This window comes from Varanus komodoensis, unplaced genomic scaffold, assembly GCF_004798865.1.
Source record: "Varanus komodoensis strain SLA01 unplaced genomic scaffold, ASM479886v1 scaffold23, whole genome shotgun sequence".
In the NCBI taxonomy this organism is placed as follows: Eukaryota; Metazoa; Chordata; class Lepidosauria; order Squamata; family Varanidae; genus Varanus; species Varanus komodoensis.
Genome location: NW_025335627.1, coordinates 13,159,926 through 13,174,327, shown reverse-complemented (window position 1 = coordinate 13,174,327; position 14,402 = coordinate 13,159,926).

The following is a 14,402-nucleotide window of genomic DNA, read 5'->3' as shown; positions in this document are numbered from 1 at the left end:
AATTGTTTTAATAAATAAATAGCGCAACTTACACATCTATGCAACAACAACTGCGCCCGGCAGCCTATGACGGAGGGGAGCTGCTGCCTTCGCTGCAAAAGACCGCAAAAGACCGCACCGCGCCGGAGGGAACTGCTGCCTTCGCCGCAAAAGACCGCGCCACGCCGCCATCCACCGCCCACCTGGCTGCTCTGCCATACCCCTGCACGCATGGCAGGCGTGCTCCGGACGAGGCGGGGCGTTGGAGGGCCGGTGGCTAGAAAGCGCCAGCGGCGGCCGGGGCCAGCGGCCGAAGGGCGTTTGCCAAAGGGCGGTCGCCGCCGTTTGGGTGGCCGTTCGGGGGGCTGGGCTGGCCAGGGGGCTTTCGCTTGGCGGTGTTAGGCCCTCCTGCTAGGCTGGGTTTTTTTTTAACTGTTTATATAATTTTATAGTATTTTAACTGTTTTATGGAGTCGTCCCTGGCCATGTTGCCGCTTATGTATCCTGGGGAGTGCACCGGTGCCGCCATTGGGGTGATTATGGGCAATGGACGTAACAGTGGTGGGAGCTTAACATGTCCACATAGAAGAAGGAGGGACAGACAGCGGACACCTGTCCCTACTTCTGGTTTTGCTTCCAGCCAAAGGGTGCCAGGGAGTCTTGTCAGTCGCCCCTCGGGCCTGACGATGCTGTTGCTTAATGCCAGGTCGGTCAATAACAAATCTGCCCTCATCCATGACCTGATTGTGGATGAGGTGGCCGACCTGGCCTGCATAACGGAGACCTGGGCGGGAGGGGGGGGGATGTTGCCCTCTCCCAATTGTGTCCGCCCGGGTATCTGGTCCAGCACTGCTCACGGCCGGAGGGGAGGGGAGGGGGGTTCACTTTGGTTTACTGAGCCTCCATCTATCTCACGGGACTTCCTGTCCCTTCGGGACAAGGGCTGGAATGTCTCTACTTGGTGTTGGGTGACTGAGACAGGTTGGGGATTCTGTTGGTGTACCGTGCACCCTTCTGCCCAACAGTCTCCCTGCCTGAGCTGACGGTGACTGTATCGGACCTGGTGTTGAGGACCCCCTGGATGTTGGTCCTGGGGGACTTCAATCTCCATGCCGAGGCTAGTCTGACCGGGGCGGCTCAGGACTTCATGGCCTCCATGATGACCATGGGGCTGTCTCAACATGTCACTGGCCTGACCCATGAACGTGGACACGGTTTTCCACGGACCTGGTTTTCTCAACGGGGCAGGAAGAGGGTGGTCTGAGGGTGAGTAATTTATGCTTGACTCCCCTGTCATGGTCAGATCACTTCCTGGTGAGGTTTGTGCTCGAGAGCGACTTCTCCCTCTGTAAGGGTGCGGACCCGATTGTGTGGGTCCGCCCCCGGAGCCGGATGGATCCGGAAGGATTCCTGAAGGCCCTGGGGGAATTTCCGGCTGACAAGATGGGTGCTCCTGTCGAGGCTCTCGTCGAACTGTGGAATGGGGAGATGACCAGGACTGTAGACACGATCGCTCCTAAGCATCCTCTCCCACCGGGCAGAGCCCGCTCTTCCCCTTGGTATACTCCTGAATTGAGGGCGATGAAGCAGGTTGGGAGACGGCTAGAGCGTGGGTGGAGGAAATCATGTGATGAATCTGACCGAACACACTTAAGAGCCCACTATCGGGCCTATGCTGTGGCGGTGAGGGCGGCAAAAAAGAGATTTTTTTTCCACCTCCATTGCCTCCTCACAATGCCATCCGGCGGAGCTCTTTCGAGTGGTGCAAGGCCTGGTTCGCCCAGGTCCGAAAGAAGGTTTGATCCCACCCTCAAAGGCCCGCTGTGACGACTTTGCCAGGCATTTTAGGGAGAAAATCGCTCAGATTCGTCACGAGCTGGATACCACTATTGATTCAGAGGTTTCAAAGGAGACACCAGCGCTGCCGTCTGGTCCAGATTTATTGGATGAATTTCAGTTACTGCGGCCCGATGATGTGGACAAGGTGCTTGGGCGAGTATGTCCAACCACTTGCCTTTTGGACCCTTGCCCGTCTTGGTTAATAAATGATTCCAAGCACGGGATTGGAACCTGGATCTTGGAAGTGGTTAACACTTCTCTGAGGGAGGGTCGGGTGCCTGCCCCTTTAAAGGAGGCGGTAGTCCGACTGGTCCTGAAGAAGGCGTCACTGGATCCAGAGATGGCCACTAATTATAGACCAGTGGCCAACATCCCATTTCTGGGCAAGGTGTTAGAGCGGGTGGTGGCGGGACAACTCGAAGCACTCTTGGATGAAACTGATTATCTGGACCCATTGCAGTCCGGCTTCAGACCCGGTTACGGTACTGAATCTGCCTTGGTCGCCCTGTACGATGACCTGTGCAGGGAGAAGGACAGGGGGAGTGCGTCCCTGTTCGTTCTCCTGGACCTCTCAGCAGCTTTCGATACCATCGACCATGGTATCCTTCTGGATAGGCTAGCGGGATTGGGGGTCGGAGGCACTGCTTTGTAGTGGTTCCGCTCCTATCTCAACAGCCGATTCCAGAAGGTGGTGCTCGGGGACTATGGCTCTGCGCCATGGCAGCTATGCCATGGAGTACCGCAGGGGTCCATTTTGTCCCCTTTGCTGTTCAACATCTACATGAAACCGCTGGGAGTGGTCATCAGGAGGTGTGGGCTGCGGAACCATCAGTACGCTGATGATACCCAGCTCTACCTCTCGTTTTCCACCAATCCAGGTGAGGCAGTGGCTGTACTGAACCGGTGCCTGGCCGAGGTAATGGGCTGGATGAGGGTCAATAAACTGAAGCTCAATCCAGACAAGACGGAGGTCCTGTTGGTTGGCGGATCAGGCTTCGGAGAGGGTGAATTGAACCTTGTCCTGAATGGGGTTGCACTCCCTCTTAGGGACAAGGTCCACAGCTTGGGAGTGCTCCTCGACCCTGAGCTTTCACTGGAAGCTCAAGTAACAGCAGCGGCGAGGAGCGCTTTCCTCCAGCTTCGGCTGATTTATCAGCTGCGCCCCTACCTGGAATACGACTGCCTTGCAACAGTGACACATGCGCTGGTGACTTCCTGTCTTGACTTCTGTAACGCGCTCTACGTGGGGTTACCCTTGAAGACAGTCCGGATACTTCAATTGGTTCAAAATAGAGCTGCCAGGTTGCTGACGGGGACTGGACGTTATGCTCACATGACTCCAGTTCTTCGTCAGCTTCACTGGCTTCCCATTGAAGTCTGGGCCCAATTCAAGGTGTTGGTGATGACCTATAAAGCCCTAAACGGCTTGGGTCCTGGTTGCCTGAAGGAGCGCTTACATCCATATATGCCCAGCCGCCCCCTGAGATCGGCGGGAGAGGCCCTTCTCCGGGAACCCTCCGTGAAAGAAATTAGGAGGGTGGCTACTCGGAGGAGGGCTTTCTCAGCGGTGGCACCTAAGTTATGGAATGTGCTCCCCAGAGAGGTCTGCCTGGCGCTGTCGTTATTTGTTTTTTGGCGCCAGGTGAAGACCTTTTTATACAAGCAGCATTTTAAATGTTAATATTATTGAATTTTTCTGGCCAGGGCGGCTTATTTTATATTGTATATTTGTAATTTATTTTAATGTATATATTTTAAAATGTTATTTAACTTATTTGTTGTAAGCCGCCCCGAGGCTTCGGCGAATGGGGCGGCATTAAAATGTTTTAATAAATAAATAAATAAATAAATATGCACAGAAGACAGTCACACTGCATTCTGTGGGACTCATTTCCACATTTGCCTAGGATTGCAGCCTAAGAAAATCCATGACAAATTGGTACTGTGAAGAAGAAACCCAAACCTTCAAGGCTTTGGAAGCCTTCTCTATCTACAGTGCAACCTTTTCCTGTTCTGGGCTACATCTGTAAGATTAATGTAAACTAATCAGGGTAATAATTTGATTCCATGTCACAGAATGCAGCTGTTCTAGAGAAAGAGGGAGGGATCTGTCATTAATCTTTTAAACTAACTAATGGTTTATTCTAATTACTCAATAATTACTATTGCCACTGTGTATATTGCACATTAAGTATTTGCAACCCTAAATATGAAAAAACAATATTATTAAATATGTTGATTTAGGGGCACTTTTAAATAAATACATTAGACCAAAAATGTTGTCAGTCTAACCACCCATGTTATGCAGCTATTCAGACATTACAAACACCTGGAAATATGACAGAAATTGCAGGGCTCATCTCTCTGGTGGCCATGCATGTTTGTTTCAGCCTCCAATGCATCACCGCCACCGGTGCAAAGCCAGGTCTCTTTACTAGCATATAGATGCAGATTAAACAGGGATACAGTTTGAGTGTAATTACAACAAAACAAAAGGAGGGAACATTAAAAAAAGAACAGCAATAAACATTGCTGTTTATTATCCATTCACAACAACTATTCTCAACACTGTTAATTAGAGAAAGACAAGCAGAAAAAGACTTGACAGTTCCGTTTCACATATATGCTTCATATAAGCAATACAGTATAAATACATTATAAAAAAGAAAAGGAGTGGAGTTAGAAGAGGGGCCCATGCTGAATTCTACTCGTCTCGGATGCCACTGAAGAGTGCTGAAGTCAGCTCCTGCTATACTGTTTTTGGCCTAGCTCTCATTGAGCTGATTACTTGAGTCTAGGCTGATTACCTGAGTCTTCCGATTCACATGACTAAAATTCATTCAGTTGCATTCCTAAAGTCCACCCATGCAGAAAACCACAGGCAATCCCAAGCCCCAGGATCATGGGTGGAGGTGTTCCTTTGTCAGCGGAGAGGAGTTGCACCAATGGGGGGCATCCTCCCCAGACCCCCCCAGGCACACTAGCAGAAGGCTCTGTGGGTGCAAATCTGCCAGCTGTGGTGTCCTCACAAGTGGTAAGCCCTGAACTGTGGTGCTCTTGGGGTGGTACAAAATCTGTTAGATCTGGGCGGTCCAACTTTTCATACCCCAAGGGCCACATGAGGTCTTTGTCATGAAACCCAGGGCCCGCACACAATTCCATATTGAAAATTAAAGTGTTTGAAATATACTTATTTAAGATGCACAATTAATATAGCTAATTAACATGAAAAGAGGGATAAAACCAAAGTGAGGTCTCAGAGTTGGCTTGAGAACGCTTTGTGGGCCTGTGCTCTCTGCAGAGATTGCGGCAGCTCCTTCTCTGACCACAGGCCAAGCTCTGGGGTGGCCTGTCCCTTTCTTTCCACCGAGGTTCTTCCACCCAGAAACCCTTCCACCCTGACCTCAGCCCCTCCTTTGCTCCAGGAATTGGCACCCTGAGCCTCCTGTACTTGAACCAATGAACCCTCCCCAGCATGACCCACCTTTGCACTCATCAGCTGGAGCAGCACTGAGCATGCTGGGACAAGCTCTTGCGAGGCCACCATCCACTCCACTCTCTTCCTGAAGAAGCTGCTCCAATACAGGAGTGGAGCACTTTGAAAGGGCAGCTCAAGACCCGCCAGACGTGAACTGGGCAGCCAAAAGTGGCTCACTGTTGCAGCAATCATGCCCATGCCATGTCCCCAGCAAGGGACTCCCTACTGAGGGGCGCCGCCCCAACCTGGAGACGAGGAAGGTTTGCTGCCTGCCGGGCACACGCATCCGGCATGTGAAGGACAGAGTGGAGCATCTTGTTCACCCCAAGGGTCACCAGCTGCTCCTGGTGATCCATGTGGGCACAAACATCGTGGCCAGGCAGGGTGTGGTCGGGATCACCAGGGACTTTGAGGCCTTGGGGGAGAAACTCAGGGAGCTGAAGGCCCAAGTGGCCTTCTCGTCAATCTTACCTGTCTGGGGATTTGGGCCAGGAAGGGACAGGAGGGCCTCCGAGGTGAACAACTGGCTTAGGGTGTGGTGCCAGAAGGAACACTTCAGGTTCCTCAACCACGGCACTCGTTTTCTTGCCAATGGACTTCTGGCAAGGGACGGGTTACACCTCACGAGGATGGGGAAAAGGTCCTTTAGAGATGCTCTAGCGAGCTTCGTCCGGAAGACTTTAAACTGAGCTGGGGGGGGGGGGTTCAGGCCCCCCAGTAACGTGTCTGCACTGGACAAGTGTGGGGGGAGGATCAGGGCTCTGGGAGCACGGTTTTAGAGGCACAGCAGGGACTGACAGGACTCCTACAGAGAGGGGCCAGGTATCAGGGAGGATGGGAGGAAGGAGGAGGCTGGGAACTCCAAGGGAAGGAAGCGGTGGGAGGAGTTGAGGTGCATGTACACCAATGCTAGGAGCATGCGTAATAAGCAGGAAGAGCTTGAAGCTCTTCTGGGAATAGGAGGGTATGATCTGGTGGGAGTCACAGAAACTTGGTGGGATGAAAGGCAAGTCTGGAATGTGAACATAGAAGGGTATCACCTTTTTAGAAAGGACAGGAAGAGAAAGAGAGGTGAGGGCGTGGCTTTATACATCAGGGAAGGGATAGGATGCAGTGAGATAGAATGCTGCACAGATGGGGATTCGGTAGAGGCAGTCTGGGTGAAACTTAGGGGTTTTGACAGGGAAAGAGACCTGACAGTGGGGGTATGTTATCGCCCTCCAGGTCAACTTGAGACCCTGGATGATGCCCTGACAGGCCAGATTCTAACGATATCTCGGGGGAGAGACACAGTAATTATGGGAGATTTCAGTCTCCCGGATATTACTTGGGAGACTCACTCGGCGGTGACAGCCAGGTCAAGTCGCTTCCTAGAAGCTATTGAGGGAGCATTTTTCACACAGAGGGTCTGAGAGGCGACGAGGGGGGGAAACATCCTTGACTTGGTCATGACCAATAGGGAGGAGCTGATAGATGAAGTACAGATTAGGGGAGCTCTGGATGCGAGTGATCACTCCATCCTTTGCTTTGAGATCAGGGGACTGGGGACGTGCAGCAGGTTGAGTACTAGAAGCTGGGACTTGAAGCGGGCCAACTTTGGCCAGCTGAAGGCCAGACTGGGGAAAGTCTCCTGGGATAGGTTACTGGAAGGTAAGTGAGTTGAGGAGGGGTGGATCGCACTCAAAAGGGAGGTTTTGGAGGCGCAAGCCTTGACGATACCTCTAGTCAGTAAGGTGGGGAGGCAGAGGAGAGTGCCGCCATGGATGCGAAAGGAGGTGGTTAGAGGGATTAGATGAAAGAGGAACCTCCGCAGGAAATGGGTACTGGGGGAAATAGACAAAAGGGTATACCAGGAGGAGGAGGCCCATTGCAGAAGGATTCTTTTTATTATTATTATTATTGAGCCTTGCGAAGAATATGAAGAGCAACAAAAAGGGCTTCTTTCAGCATGTAAATAGGAAGAAGAAGGGGAGACAAGTGGTGGGACCACTAAATAAGGAGGAAGGAGATCCAGTGGCTGATATGAGGGAACAGGCACAGATGCTAAATGACTATTTTCCCTCTGTGTTCTCCCCAAAGCAGGACGGGGGAGATCCGCATAGGAGATTAGATGAGGCTGGGGACTTAGGGACACAGATTAGAGTCACCCCCCTTGAAGTTGAGGGGCTCCTCAGGGCATTGGACATTACAAAGGCGCCAGGCCCTGACGGTTACACCCGAGAGTACTTAGAGAGTTGGCAGAGGTTCTCTCACGCCCACTGGCTTCCATTTTTGAGACCTCGTGGAGAACCGGTGAAGTTCCAGAGGACTGGAGGGTGGCATCAGTGGTCCCAATTTTCAAAAAGGGTAGTAGAAAGGACATGGGGAATTATAGACTGGTTAGCCTTATGTCCATTGTAGGAAAAACAATGGAAAGGCTCATAATCGAGAGAGATCTAGTGATGCTAAATAGGGAAGGGAGGCTGACAGCCTCTTCAAAAACAGGTCCTGCCAAACAAACCTTGTGGAATTCTATGACAAGGTTTCGAGATGGCTAGATGGAGGGGATGCAGTGGATGTGGTATACCTGGATTTCAGCAAGGCCTTTGACAAAGTGGCCCATGATATCCTGGTGGAGAAACTGAGGAGTTTTGGGATACACCAAAGCACTGTCCGGTGGATTAGGGCATGGTTGACTGACCGAAAGCAGAGGGTAACCATTACCAGGGAATCATCGGGATGGTGGCCAGTGACAAGCGGGGTCCCCCAGGGCTCTGTCCTGGGGCCAATCCTGTTTAATCTTTTCATTAACGACATGAAAGAAGGGGTGAACAGTCTGCTGATCAAATTCGCAGATGACACTAAAACTGGAGCAGTGGCGACAACTGATGAGCAGGTACTCCAGATCCAAAAGGATCTGGACATACTATGGAAGTGGGCAGGAGACAACAGGATGGCGTTCAATGTGGATAAGTGCAAGGTCTTGCACTTGGGGCATAGGAATAGCTGTCATAAGTACAGGTTAGGGGATAAGTGGCTGGAGAGCAGCACTTGTGAAAGGGACCTCGGGGTACTGGTTGACTGCAGGCTAAACATGAGTCAGCAGTGCGATGCGGTGGTCAAGAGGGCGAACACCACCCTTGGCTGCATAGCCAGAAGTGTGGCTTCTAGATCAAGAGAGGTATTACTACCACTCTACACGACTCTGGTGCGCCCGCAACTGGAGTATTGTGTTCAATTTTGGGCCCCTCATTACAGAAAGGATTTAGCCAGGTTGGAGTCAGTGCAGCATAGGGCCACAAGGTTGGTGGCCGGTTTGCAGGGGATGGGGTATGAGGTGAGACTGAGGGAACTGGGTCTCTTCATCCTGGAGGAGACTCAGAGGGGATCTGATGGCGACATACAGGCATGTGAGGGGATGTCACATGGAGATGGGTAGAGACCTGTTCTCCCCTGCAGAGGAAGGCAGGATGCGCTCCAACGGAGCAAAGCTCAGGGAGCCAAGGTTCCATTTGGATGCCAGGAAGCACTTCCTGACAGTCAGGACCCCGAGGACCCCGAGGGTGTGGAATGGGCTTTCACGGGAGGTTGTTGAGTCCCCATCTGTGCGGGTGTTCAAGGATAGGCTGGACATCCACATGGTGGGCATGTCGTGAGCAGAGCCGGCTGGTGCCAGAGTCAGACTAGATGGCCCGGGAGACCCTTCTGACTTGCTCTGTTTTCTATGTTTCTATGTTTCTATTTCTGAGATGGATTCTGGAGGGGGAATGGAGGGGAGGGAGTCCAGGGAGCAAGAGGGCCACAGAACAAGGCCTTGGGCCAAATGCCACAGAACAAGGCATTTGGCCCACAGGCCACATTTTGGACCTCCCCGTGATAGATTGAAGGCCCTTTCCATTTCATGCAGGATTGTCCCTTTGTCTGCATCAGCCTCATGCTGATCTTGATTTTCCCCCGGCTCTGAAGCCCAGGGAGAGAAAATAAAATAAAATACTAAAAAAAAGTCCACTCCCCATTACTCACACGGGTGGCTTAAAGCAAGGCTTCGCAAGTTGCAAACATCTGCTCTTCCTCCTCCATCTACGAGTCCTCTGCCTTTTTGCAAACATTCATCTAGTTTTGTTTGTAGTTTCTTCCCTTTTTATAAACGGCTCTGGGAATAAACTTGAAATGCAAAATTAAAATATTATAATAAATGGGTTTTATATGCAAGGAGCAGGGCTGTATGGAAGTCATTCAATCATGAAGCTGTCCACTTCTGCCTCACTATCTGAAGTGATACAGCCAGACACCAGCTTCCCAATCTGCTTGACTGATCATACATCAAGTTTGGGAAAAGGTCAAATTGTTCTGTTTTGCTGAAGCTTCCATCCATGGAGAGCCAAATGGAAAAGGAAGACGCCCCACACCTTTGGGCCTGGTATGGCTGCCCTTCTTTGCCATCCAGTGTTCCTGGCTTCCCTAACTTCTCTTGCATTTAAAGGAACAGCTGAATTTCTCCATTTCTACTACTTCTCCTTTTTTCCACTTTCACTCTGACTTCCTCCCCCTCATTTTTCTCAGATGAACTAACTTCTTTCATGCAGACCGCAAGGCTCTCACTCCAGGCTTAGTCTCCCAGACAACAGAAAGTTCATCTCCAATTACAGACACTGACCTAGAGGCTGGTCAGTTTGAAATTTAAAAGGTTCCTCCAACCTGCTGGGTATTAGAGACTCAGAAGAAAGCTTTCAAAGGCACTACACAGTCACAAAAGCTTCTAATCTACTTGGAAATACTGGAGAAATTGTTTACACTGAAAGCTAGAGACCTGCTGAAGAGTCTATGGGGAATAACATTGCAAAAAATAGCAACTGTTTTTAGAAACCAGGCATATGTATGTTTAAAAACAGCCAGCATCCACACAAAAGCGGTGCTGCAGTGGAGCCAGGGCTCATAGGGATGGAGGGCAGGAATGCAGACACCATTTGCCACCCCACATCTTCACCCCCCCCACACACACATCTCCGGGAGGACTGCAGCAAAACTGTGTTTCCTTATAAACTCTGTTCATGCCAACACGAACATATGCCATGTGAACAGCACTCTGCCTTCCAAACTGCTTCAGGACAAACAGACACAATATGAATCTAGTTGCAACCTAACAAGATTTTTGGTTAAGTTACATTTTTGCTATGATTTGATGTCCATTGGGACAAATTTGTTTGCTGTTTCTCTTGCAGCATTTCCTGTTTCTAACAGGATTCATGCAGCGCTGTTCAGGATTGTGTGTAGCCCATGGTAGTCAGATTCTTAGCAGCCCGAGTCAGTACAGAGAGCAAAACATATAAATGCAATAGCCTGACACAGAGATAAAATGAAAGAGAACTGCTCTCCTACTTCGAAGAGGGGAATCCTGATTAGCTGAGGCAATACTCCCAATGGCCACCCACAGTTTCTTTGAGATTTCTTCTCTTGCGGAGGAAAAGCTATGTAAACACAAACATCAGAAAGCTCAAAAATAAAGTCAGTACAAAACGAAGGCCACTAGGAGCTAGTGCTGTGGTGGTCAAAACAGCTCTGTCTACAAAACATAGGAGCAGCCGCATGGTCAGCATGGCAAACCTGCATTGCACACCTGCCGGCTGGTGCCACCTGGAGCCTATGTATCCTGAAGTCCCCATTTCAACACTAGCTCTCTACGGCCTGCCTCTACGTGGGGAAAACAATATGTATAGGGTGTTACAGTCAGTCTGGAGTGGCCACTGCAGCCAGACCATGCCGATTCCTTCTTACCCAGGTCCAGGAGACAGAAACCTCCCTTTTCCAATGCAGATGTCCTGGCTGCCACCATCCGCAGGCCAAGTTTTTCCTCAACTGAAGCTGCGGGCAGGAGAGGCACCTGGAGAACCTGGCCATGGACGTAGAGGGTCTTCAAGAAACCAGCTTAGCGCAGGGCTGTGAAAGCCAGGTGCCAATCCCCTTTTGTTCATCCTTTGCACTGATTTGCTACCTGGAACCTCTTAATTGCTTTGTCCCCAGAATCTGACCGACCTTTTTCCACTTCTGTATTGTTTCCTAAATTGTTAATAATGCTTTCCCTGACTTTCACCAAAACCCAGACTGTGAGCTTTGGGACTGAAACAGGAGAGGGTCACAAGGCATGTGTGGTGTCAACAGTGTGCTGTGCTGGTTCAGCACCCTGATTACAGGCTGTGTGCAGAGTTTTTCCTGCTTTTGGTCCCTGCTCCCCTGAGGACTTGGGTGGGCTGCAGAGAAGCCCAGCACAACGCACCCGGTGGGATCCTTGACCGGTTGTTCCCCAGGACCAACAGCACTTGGGGACAGAGGAGTCTGCCCTTGGCAGTGGCAGACGGAGTGCACTCCTGCACCACATCTTGCACCCTCGGATGGGTTGGGCTGCAGGCACCAGGACATTGCACAGGTTCTTGTAAGAATGCCTTTTAAATGCGCAAAAGCTCTGTGTGAATCAGAGATGGGCAACTTCAGGGGGGCCACACACCCCTTCCCTGGACCCACTCCTCCTTGCTGGCCCACCCCTAACAGAATAGCATATATTATTAAAAGCACTGAGAAAGAAGCCAGCAATACCTGGGCACCTCTGCACCATGAACCTTGATTTCTGAAAAGTCTCCACATTGATTAATGGTCTTTGCTACTGTCTTGGGTTATTGTTACAGGCTCTTGAAAGAGTGCTAACAGCAATGGATGAAAATAAATGACTAATTCTGTCTCAGGTTGAGAAACCTCCTGCTCCTCTAGAATGTGTTTGAGCTATTCCAGCCAGCACCCTCAAACCTTACAGGGGCCGGTGAGCCTCTTTCAAGGATAAAACTGGTTTAAGCCTTCCAAAGCAAAACAGATGTTCCCTCACAACTGGCAGCCACAGGCAACTGCTGCTGCTGCTGCCACTGCTGCTCCTGGTCTCAGCTCAGGTGGTCACAGCAGGGCAGGATGAGTGCCCACTGGGTGTCTATGTGTGGGTTTGAATGGCTCAGAAACAGCAACTGGGGCTCTGTATCTGGACTTCCAGGTCTCAGAGATGCCTATAAAGCATTTGCAGGACTTCAGAAGTTCTGTGCACCTTCAACCTTCCTTTGCAGATAGGGAGATTTTAACCTTGAAGGTAGTGAATTTCCTTCACTTTGACTGGAATTGGGGAAATTCTAAGAGTGGTAAGCCAAAACATCTGGAGGACACAAGTTGCCTGCCCTGACTCTGAAACTGATTACCAAACAAATGTTAATGCACCGAGTTTAAACCCATCCACTTGTACCAAGAACTACAACCACGGGAGGATGGCTGTGTAATGTAACCCAGAAGCTGAAATCCTTAGAATACCACAGTTCTTTCAAATTACAGATCTTCTTGGATTAAATTTGGTCCACCACTGCGCTGAGGTTGGCAGCTCCTAAGAAGCTGCCTACTTCATGGTGTGCACTGGCAACTGTCCTCTGGGGAATGCAGAGAATATTTTGCCATAAAATTAACTTGCAGGCAACAAAGTGGAAGAACACACACAATACAATGCAGTTGCTAATTAAGGAAGAAATGGAACTCCTAATGCTTACAGTTCTTGTGATATCTCAGGTAGGCTCATGGGACAGTACCTAAGGAGAGTCCCTTGAATTGGGAGACCATGATTCCCGGCAACACCTTTTGTCCCACTTCAGGCACTAACCTTTAAGCGACATTTCAAAAGTCTCTTTCTTGCAGATATGCAGTAGGAGAACAGAGCAGTTTAATGGGGGAAATTTATAGTGGAAAAGATGAAAGATGGGGAAATGCTAAGGTCCCCAGCCTCCTAGCTGCTTCTTAATTCCTGAGCACCACACTTCCAGAAATGGCTTCTCCGGAAAAGAAAAAGGCCACTGGGATTTAGCTGCACACGTTTGCATGAAATATGTAGCCAGACCCTAAGATGTAGGGAAGTGTTGCTCCTGAGTCACTTACACATAAATCTGTCTTCCATCTAATACATTTATGAATGGAAGTTAGAGTCAACAGCCATTTTTCTCTTTGCAGTTTCTTAGACCACTTACAATTAACTTGTAATTTACATTCTTTGTGGATGTGAGTTGTCTTAATTTGGGTACTTCCAAAGCTTACCACTCAGATTTCAATCTTTTTGTTTTAATGTTCTCATCCCCTTTTAATTAATTACAGCACTAGGCCAGCCGGACCCATTAACTGCTTTTCTCATTTAGACCTTTCAAAGATGCAGTTGCAGATGCAATTTAATTTTTTGACCCCTGATCAATAGCAATTAATAGCACCTCTTTAATCTCATTGAAAGGTTTGTCTTTGGCTTCCAAGAACTGTCATCTCAAGAGACAAGGAACCAATACATACATTATCAAATCTAAAAGCTCAGCCATCTCAATAGCGCCACTTTCTCTTTTGCTCAAAGGAAGATTAAACGTTAGCCATGGGGGAGACACAGAAGCAGATGGACTTCTCTTGTTGCTTCCACCATGCCGGAATCCCACCACTGTGCTTCTCCTTCATGAGAGCTCTGACCAGTGTATACAGGAGATAAATGTACATTAGAAGATAAGACCTGCTCAGTGTGTCTCTAAGAGAACTCTGGGCCCATACACACCCGCCATTTGGAGGCCGTAGGGGTGTGTGTGTGTGTGTGTGTGTGTGTGTGTGTTGAGAGAAGGAGAGACGTTTGGGCTCATGTAGGATTATTTCTCAGGAACACCTGTATTTCTGGCCTACTGACAGGCTCTACACATTTCCAAGCCAAACTACACATGACATCAGTCACATGGTTACCCTCACTGCTTTTATTTTTGAGAAAAAGCATTTGCGGTGGCCCATTCTATTTTCTGTGGGAAATTACTCCTGATCCAGATTGGGAGCCTGAGTCAGTTTGCTGTTGAAAACTACTCCCTCCTGGCTACTTGCTGCCATCAAAAGCTGGGGGAGCTTGCAGCCAGCAAAAACTAGCGTGCATTCCAAATCAGGGCACTGCTGCTGCTTTTTCTCTAAAATAAAAGAGTGTGGGGTTAAGCATGCTTCCTTCATCATATATGGCCCTGACTGCCAATTCTTACCCAGGGATCTAAATATGCATGCCAAGGCATAAGCTGTTTGCTAAATAAAATAAAAAGGTGGTTGT